The sequence below is a fragment of the Triticum aestivum genome, chromosome 1D (assembly GCF_018294505.1).
Source record: "Triticum aestivum cultivar Chinese Spring chromosome 1D, IWGSC CS RefSeq v2.1, whole genome shotgun sequence".
Classification (NCBI taxonomy): Eukaryota; Viridiplantae; Streptophyta; class Magnoliopsida; order Poales; family Poaceae; genus Triticum; species Triticum aestivum.
The window spans coordinates 26,568,163-26,577,500 of NC_057796.1; positions in this window are offsets into that span (position 1 = coordinate 26,568,163).

Sequence of the window (9,338 nt, forward strand, 5' to 3'; positions counted from 1 at the left end):
CGCATGGAGAGAAGCATTGCGATGACAGCCCCGGAACCGACGCAATGATGATAGCAGCCTCGTGAAGATAGGAGTTATCCTGATCAGCTGTTCCTGTGGGAAATGGAGTCCCATAGACGCAGATGAACCACAAACCACTTCCGCCATCAACCTCTAGAAACCAAGTGTTGTACTCATAGGCCACAATGGTCATGTACTACATATTTTGTACTTTGCTTGGAATTTCTGTATCAAGTTGGTACCTCAACAGCTAACAGTAATCCTGGGGCTGGTGAGCACAAGGGCCATTTTCTGGAAAAAATAATATCCCAAAAAATCGGTCCTGACAAACTTGGTATCAGAGCCAGGCTGACCATTGGCTAATCCTATCATAGCCTGGTCAATAAACCTAGGTTAACCAACCCACCAGACCTTAACCTAACCCCGGCCAAGCTTCTCGCGTAAGATAGCCACACAGTGACCCCGACGCTTTTGGCAGTCGGTGCCCAACCTATCAGCCTAGCCTGTCGATCACGCGCCAGTGACCGACACCTAACATGTCTCATTCGCAAGCGTGCGAAGGAAGACTCCGTCTCCTTTTTCTATAAAAAGGGCACGCTAGCCTCAACACAGCACAGCACAGCCTCTTTTCCAAACCAAGCTGCGATGCCTGGACCCGTTGTTCACAATGAGACCACAGCCACCAACCTTGGAGGTTTTGTGACCGTGCTCGCAAACCTCACCCGCCGTGCCTATGCATTAGAAGAGCGCCCAGAATATGTTGTGTACCAAGGGCCCATGAGCAGTGAGAGCCGTCAATTCTGGGCCACTGTACACATCTATGGTAGGGGTCTATCACCAGAACGCCCCTACAGGTTCACTGGAAGGACAACTTCCTTTGAGCCATAAGCCATCCAACTAGCAGCTCGAGAGGCTATAGTTCAACTCCGGCACTCGTCGCCCAGAGTTAACTGTCGCTCGTTCTACTACTACCCCAGTCGTGATGGGTATGGTAGGCCGCCTGAGGTTGCAAACGGAGATCACGAGACGGATCCTGCACTATTACATCTGGTGCGCTATGTAAGTGCACTAGAGGAACTGTTCGATCAAATCACCCTTGATCTGATCGCAGCTCGTGGAGAACTAGTTCGCCGAGCCCCGGCGAGAGGAGAAGAGGAGCCCGACGCCAACAACCCAGTCATGCTGTTCGGACACCCGATCGAGTCTTTGAGGTCTGCCCCATCCATCGACCAAAATACGTTGGTGTCCCCAGAAGTGCTTCGTCGCCTTTTGGGAACACGCTCCAACGGGATTGTGGCCAACAACCCCCGCGATGGTCATCATCGCTACCCCGACCCTCCAGCCCCTCAATCTCATCCAGCTAATCCCGACGGTGAAACCCGTGGAGAAGCCTCGACGTCCACTAGACAAGCCTGCTTAGATATTAACGAAGTAGACTAAGTCGCTCGAGTAGTAACGGGCCTTAGTATTTCTACGCCTTGTAATTGTGTGAGCCTGTATCACAATAATTAAATGCTGTCTGCTTATGCGCCCCTATTTTGGAATAGTAGCCATGCATATGTACGTTAGCGTACAGTTACATTTTTAAATTCCAGGCGCAGCTACCAAAAACCACCCCGACGACACCCACAGTAATGCGTCACTTTGTGGGATATGTGTATCTGTGGCATTGACCCCGACCCCTGTGACACCCAAAATTTTGGCCTTATTTTTATTTATTAAAATATTGCCAGGAAATAAAACTTTTCCCAATTGTCAAGTTTTACCTTTGTGACTTTTGGATTTATGCCCCTAGTGGGGAAAAACCTTCAAAGGTATTGTTGGACTTGATTTCTCTCTATAATAAAACAATTATGTATCAGTGGATTCAAATGTTGCAAGATTTATTTTCTCAAAACTTTGCCCTTATAAAATGATTTCTTTTGCATTTGGAGCCCATTTGCACTACAACCATTGGATAAATGCTTCTAAAAATTCCACCAAAATTTGGGGATGTCATGTGATGGTTCCACATCACTTTTATGCAAAAATACCTTCTGGCCATTGGAGATTTTGAGCTTTTCACCAACTTTTCCAATCTGGTCCAGTAGGCACTTTTGCACTACAACCCATTTAAATATTCTTCTAAAAATTCTTCCAAGTGTTTGGAGAGGTCAATGGATGTATACAATTCATCTTCAAGCAAAAACCCAGTGATGTTCTTTGAAAAATTTGAGTGGATCAACCTCTTTTGCATTCTGACCCAATTTGGTGTTTTGTACTGCAACCATATTTTTCCTTGCTCTAGTGACCCTGAGCTTTTGCCTACTTGTATCCCTCCCTACCAAACTCTTGAGTCCAGGAGATTCGGCTCATTGGAGGTTTTGAAGTGCATGTTCCAAACCCTTTTAAAAACTGGAGCTTTGCAAAACTTGCACTATCAACTTTCTGTATTTGCCAAACTAATCTTACCACCATCTCCTGCATCTAAAGAGACACTGATCTGGAGATTTTGGCCACTCCAAGAGTTGCCTAAGTGCATCTGGCTTTCTGTCGAACACCTGGTGTGCACAGTCTGTTTTGGCATGAGTTCCTTGTTTGCACTGTGGACTTGCTCCTATGACCCAACAATCATGTCCCCTGATCTCCTAGCCACCCCTACCCTTGTTCTGTTCTTTGCCAGCCGCAACCAAGCTCTCTAGAGCGCACTGGCATTCCGTCGAGCACCTGCCGTGCGTGCTCTGGGCGCACCCAGAGCGCACGTTTTGCACGCGCGCGCACTACGCCGACACGCCGCACTGCCGCACTCGACGCGACCCGACCCTGGCCCCCTCTGCATCGCTGAACCACGCACTAGCCGCCCCCTGCTCCACGATCTCTCTGGCGCCCTGCTGCGCCGCTGGCCACGACCTTGGCGGCACGCCGGCGTCGGTAGCGGATTTCGCCGCGGACGGCGCCGCCCAAACCACCAGCGCGCGCCAGCTGCCTCAGAGCACAGGCCGTGCTTATCCTCCCGCTCGTCGCAACGCGTTCGTCGCCGCCACGATGCCCTGCAACTACAGGAAAGTGGTCGCCGGCGATCTTATCTTCTGCCGCCACAGAGCCAGCCTCGCCACGCTATATAAAGGGACCCCGAGCCCCTCCGAGCACCCAGGCGACATCAGACCCTCCCCGTAGAGCTCCCCTAGCAGTAGATTGACCAGAGAGGACCGTCCTCCCCAACTCCGGCCAGCTCAGCCCCCGCCAAGCCCCGGCGCAATTCGTCGCAACCAGCCACCCTTTCGCCAATCCAATGCCACCAGTAGCTTCGTCTAGTCCATGAGGAGCTGCCCAGCTACCCAACTTCGGTCGGAGACCACCGGAGCACCAAAGTCACTTCGCCACCGTAGCCCTCTCCACCGCGGAGCTCGCCACCAGCGATTCCTTCCACCTCCGACGACCCTTCAACCACCCAGAGGACCGCCTCGGTCTAGCCGTTCCATCCCCGCCCCTGGATGCCCGTGAGGCGCTGCCGTTCGTCGACAGCGATCGCCGGAGCCCCGCTCCCGTCGGGCAGAAGGGAGGAGAAGGAGGGAGAGGGAGACCAGTCAAACCTGACTAGTTGGCCCTCTGGACCCACTGTCAGCGACTCGCATGTCCGCCCTCTCTCTGTTTAAGTGAAGGCGCAAAACCCCGCATACGTTTTGTCTGCTGCGAAAGCGTATTTCCCTCAAAGCGTTTTCCTTTTTCTGGTTTATTTTAAAAACAGAGTTGACCAAACTTTGACTGGCGGTAACTTTTAAAATAAAAGTCCAATTGAGTTGATTCTTTTTCCTACCTCTCTCAAATTTCATCTAGTTTATTTTAGGATTTATTTCAAAAATATTTGAGACAGGTTTTGGTACTGTGTTTGAAATATTTGCATTTGTGTATTTTGCAAAATAGGATTTTTGGAGGAAAAGGAAAGCTTCCAATAAGTGCATCCTTTGCACAATCTTGAACGCAAGCATTCCTGAACTCTGGCATAATATTTTGTTGTGGTGTTTGGATGCGATCACAACACCTTTTGACTTGGAGTATGTGATAGTTTATGTATCGTTATGGTCTCGTGTATGAGTACACTTTGGAGTTGTTTGTGGCCAGCAATGGATACACTAATGATTTGGATCATCCTCGTGAGCTTCTCTTGCACACCGGTAGGAAGCTGGGAAAGTCGTGGTCTTGGGTAGACACGAGCTTGTCCCTAATCCCTCGTCGAGACGAGTATGCCCGGCATAGCATGGTGAGGCTCGAGGAGTGGTGATTTATTTCACTAGTGGTAATATTGTTGGTGGATACTTGGACCACCTGAGTCGGTTGTAGACCGAGTCTTGATCAATAGCTTCCTTCTTTGTCGGTACCACCATTTGTCCCTGCAGGGGACAGGGTATGGTTCAGTAGGTTGTCAACCCCTTTCCAAAACACACACCGTACAGAGAGGCCGTGATGAGGGTCCCAAGGCCATGGATTAAAGCCAGTCATCCGGTCCGGGGGCATGGGTGTTTTGGTTGTAGCCGAAGGGGATAGCTTCCCCAGTTTGCGCGCGGTATAAATTTTGTGATCCCATGCTACGTCGAGGTTGTAGCCTCCCCACTTAGAGTTTTGCTTGGCAGGTGTCGTGGGTGATTCCAGACACTGGTGAGTTAAGCTGGTGTGTGCAGGTCAGGTGTGTTTTCAATTAAAAGACCGTAGACGGAATTAGTCCCGAAGGACTAAGTAAGCCCGTTACTGGTGGAAAATGGTACTCCCTCTGCAGAGGATACATCCTGTTGGATAGTCTTGTTCTTGAGTAAAGACCACAGTCTGAGTTGAATCTCTGTAATGGTATTCGGATGGAGAACGATTAATCTAGAACTCTGTAACGGTATTCGGATGGAGATACGGCTTGACTAAATTATCGGTTTTCGGATGGAGAAGCGACTGTACTAAATATTATTTATGATTGTGGCCCCTATAAATTATGATATTTATTATTCTGGACTAACCTTTTATTTTATGTATAGGATTGAGTATCCCTGGGATGGTCCTACCTCCTGGATTTTCGCCGTGATTATTTTCTTACAAGCCCTCTCTGTGGTGTCGTTCAGACGCCCGACTGCGGCATTACTATTCTGCATTTTTCCGCTCAAGGAGTCTTTCAGACACTCGTTTGGCACCTGTATTATTATTCCGCATTTTCCGCTCGAGGAGTCCTTCAGACACTCGCTTGGCACCCAGTATTTTACTTTGGATTATTTTAACCACACGTGTGCGTCATGATTTTTCGTATATCTCGTGACAGACGTGTGATCATCCAGTAAATCTGAAGCATGTTTGATTTTTATCATACCCGTGTTCTTAATGTTTGCGAGTACATTCAAACGTACTCACTGGCTTGTCCCTGGCTATTGTCTTGGCCAGATTCCTTGCTTGGAGATAAGCATCGCGGTGACAACCTCGGAACCTACGCGTTGACGTTTGCAGCCTCGCGAAGATAGGAGTTATCCTGGTCAGCTGTTCTTGTGGGAAATGGAGTCCCATAGGCGCAGATGAACCACAGACCGCTTCCGCCATCAACCACTAGCAAACCAAATGTTGCACTCCTAGGCCTCAATGGTCTTGTACTACATTTTTTTGTACTTGCTTGGAATTCTTGTATCAAGTTGGTTCCTCATCAGCTAACAGTAAATCCTGGGGCTGGTGAGCACATAGGCCGCTTTTTTGGGAATTCATATCCCAAAATCCGGTCGTGACAACCACATAGAACAGAACCGACAAACTAGTTACCCTTCACCACGGTAAATAACCCAGCCCCAATGCTACATAAAAGGCCACCTCGTGACCTTGCCAAGTGCCCCTCACCTTGTGCGCAACACTCACAGCCATTTCTTTGCCATGCCGACCCCAAGTATTTATCTGAGAACTCCAGACGCAACCCCGGGTAGTTTTGTTAAATTATTGTGGGACTTTACCTGCAGTACCATGAGTGCCATCCATCCACCCAAGTATGAGTTGCTCAAATCGATGATCACCCCATCCACCTCGAAATATTGGGCAGTGGTGCACATCCCTCCCGCAAACCCAAACCAAGACCCAACGGAAGTCTCCTTCGTGGGGAAATCCATGTCGACTCCGCATATGGCCATAGAAGCTGCTGCGTACGAAGCGCTCGCTCGTCTTCGATTCGCGGTACCCTATGCCAGCGAACGAGGGTATTATTACTTTCCGAGTCGTGCAGCACCCGGAGAAGTAGCATCTTTTCCCGGTGGACGAATTGAGAGAGATCCAGTACTGGCCAACCTTGCCCAGTATATTATCGCTCAAGAGCGTTTGACTCAGCGGGTAATGGGTTATCTCCAGAGCCTCGCTGATTTAAATCCTCAGATCGCTATTGGCAGACCACTGAGGCCTGACCAGGAGAGGCGCATTCACCGGCTAGTCAACCCGCTTCCCCCGATAGAAGAGGAGTGTGCTCCAGTACCAGAGACGTTTTCTCAGGACCCTGTCCTTTTGCCGTTTTTATTGTAGACGTCACCGCTATGATTATTATCCCAGTATTTATGTATGTGTTGTAACTTGTACGTGGTATCCAAAATTTGTGCGACAGATCAAATATTTGGTTTCAATTATGTGAGCAGTTTTACTGCTGTTAATTTTGATTTAACTAATTTTCACTCACGATAAATTTTGTAGTGAGATTTCTTTCCCTGAGTTGCTGCAGCATATGCCTCTTCACGACGTAGATTTTTATTCACGCAGCGGCAGACTCACAACCACAACCAATCGACCTCATGCACTAATTACAAATCCCCGTACACATCTTGCACCTAACTGATCACACCCGAGGACACCACAGTCTCGGTAAGAGAGATTTGTGAGTAATCATTCGGGCGCAGGTTGCTCCAGCACACTGACAGCAGTTAGCACTCGATGCCGCACCTAATCCTCGTGATCACCGCCACCGCGAAGAGCTAACACTCGAGCGGCAGCATCACGACGATCATCAAGGATCATCGCGCACAGGAGCACGGAGAACCCCAGCAACGTCGCCAAACCTCCACACATCAGGACCACGTACCAGTCCGGCATCACCTCCACCATTAGAGCCTCGTCTCGAGCTCCTGCAAACAGAAATGGAGGAGAATGAAGGAGAAGAGGAAGCGAGGCCAGGTGTGAGGAAGAAGAAAGGAGCACCGCGGTCATTTTATAGCTCGAGATCGGTGTACGGTGGGCGAGGTCCACCAGCGCCGCTCGTCGCTCGATCGCCGGTGTTCGGAGGCGAATCCGCGAGTAGTGCCGACCGTGCACTGGCCCGCGAGGTGAGGGCACGCTGCACCGGCAGCTAGCACGCCGCGCACTACCGCAGTACGGCCTAGATGCCCTACGCGCTAGACGTCGCCGGTGGAGAAAGCGCTGGAAAGCCCGCGGGAGAGAGCAAGAAGAGAGAGCCAGAGGTAGAAGAAGAGACTGACAATGGGCCCCGGGTCCACCTATCAGCCAGAGAGAGCACTGTGCTCTCGGGTACGACCAGCGTATTTTAGTAATTTAGAATTTTATTCTAAATTTACTGTATCCAGCGTAGAAATATCTTGTTTTCCCCAACCATGGATTTTTCCACGCAACGCCAGTATACCACACTGTAGTTTTACACCACTTATTGCCCTCTCACTGTAGCCACATTTTATTGCATAAGTAGGATGATTTTTTTGGTAAGAGCAATGTTTGTTCAAAACAGTTTTTAACAAATCTCGAGGACGAGATTTTTCTTAAGGGGGGTAGTGTTGTAACACCCCAAAATTTTGACCTTGTTTTAATAATTAAAATTTTGCCAGGAAATTAAAATTTTGTTTTCTGGATTTATCTTTGATTTCAGAACCCCTCTTCTCTTTAATATTGTGAGTTTTTACCTCAAGTGGAAACTTTCCAAAAATGTTATTGGACTTGTATACTCTCTCAATAAAATAATCCTTTATCAATGGATTTATTTGCATAATTGTTTTCCTGAGCTTTATTCTTTTAAAATGATTTTTCATAAATTTGGAGCCTCTTTTGCACTGCAACCATTTGATAAATGCATTTAAAATTTTCACCAAAATTTGGGGATGTCATGTGATGTTTCCACATCACCTTTATGCAAAAAAATTCTTTGGTTATTGGAGATTTTGAGCTCTACAACAACTTTTCAAATCTGGTCCAGTAGGTATTTTGTACTACAACCTATTTAAATATTCCTCTAAAAATTCTTCCAAGTGTTTGGAGATGTCAGTAGATGCATATAATTCAACTTTATGCAAAAACCCATTGGTGTTCTTTGAAAAATTTGAGAAAATCATCCTCATCTTCATTCTGGCCCAGCTTAGTGATTTGTACTGCAACCCTAGATTATCTTGCTCTAGTAAGCATGAGCTTTTTCCTACTTATAGACCACCCTGCAAAACCCTTAAGTCCAGGAGAGTGGACCCATTGGAGGGTTTTAAGTGCATGCAATAAGGCCTTCTTCTTTCTGTCCAAAACTGAAGGTTTGCAAAACTTGCACTAGCAAGTTTCTGGTTTTGCCCAAATGATCTTGCCATCATCACCTACATCTAGGGAGACCCTGATCTGGAGATTTTGGCCTATACAAGAGTTGTCTAGAAGCCCTTGTCATTTTCTCAAACACTTGGTGTGCATGGGCAGATTTGGCATGATTATTAGTTTGCATTGTGAACTTGATCCCCTGACCTAACCACCATGTCCATTAACCCCCTTGCTAGCTCTAACCTAGTCCTGTCATTTGCCAGCCTCACTCAAGCACTCTAGGCTGCCTTGGCATTATGTCGAGCACGTTTCGTGCGTGCTCTGGGCGCGCCCAGAGCGCGCGTTTTGCAGGTGCGGGCGCCCGAGCCGCCGTGTCGCACGGCCGCCTCCCCGCGCCCCCTATGGCCTCCCCCCACTCGCAGCCAGCACGCCCGGCCCCTCCCTCGCCGCAGAGCCGCCCCTGGCGCCGTACAGCGCCGCCGTCAGGTCGGCCACGGCGGCTAGCGGCCGGCTACAGTGGGCTCCTGCCATGGACGGCGCCGCCCGAGCTGCAGCAGCGCGCCAGCTGCCCCTTGTACAGCCCGAGCCTATCCTCAAGCCCGTCTGCTATTGCTCGTCGCTGCCACGTCGCCCTGGCCACTACAGAACGGCGATTCGCCGTCATTCTTATCCACCACCGCGGAACCAGCCTCGTTGCGCTATAAAACGAGGCCCCCGAGCTCCTCCGAGCACTCAGGCGACCCCAGGCCACTCCAATAGCACCCCCTTAGCCAGCAATCGGCGGTTGGTAGCCGTCTTCCTCGACTCCGGCCAGTTCGGCCGCCGCCGCCTCCCGGTGCCATTCA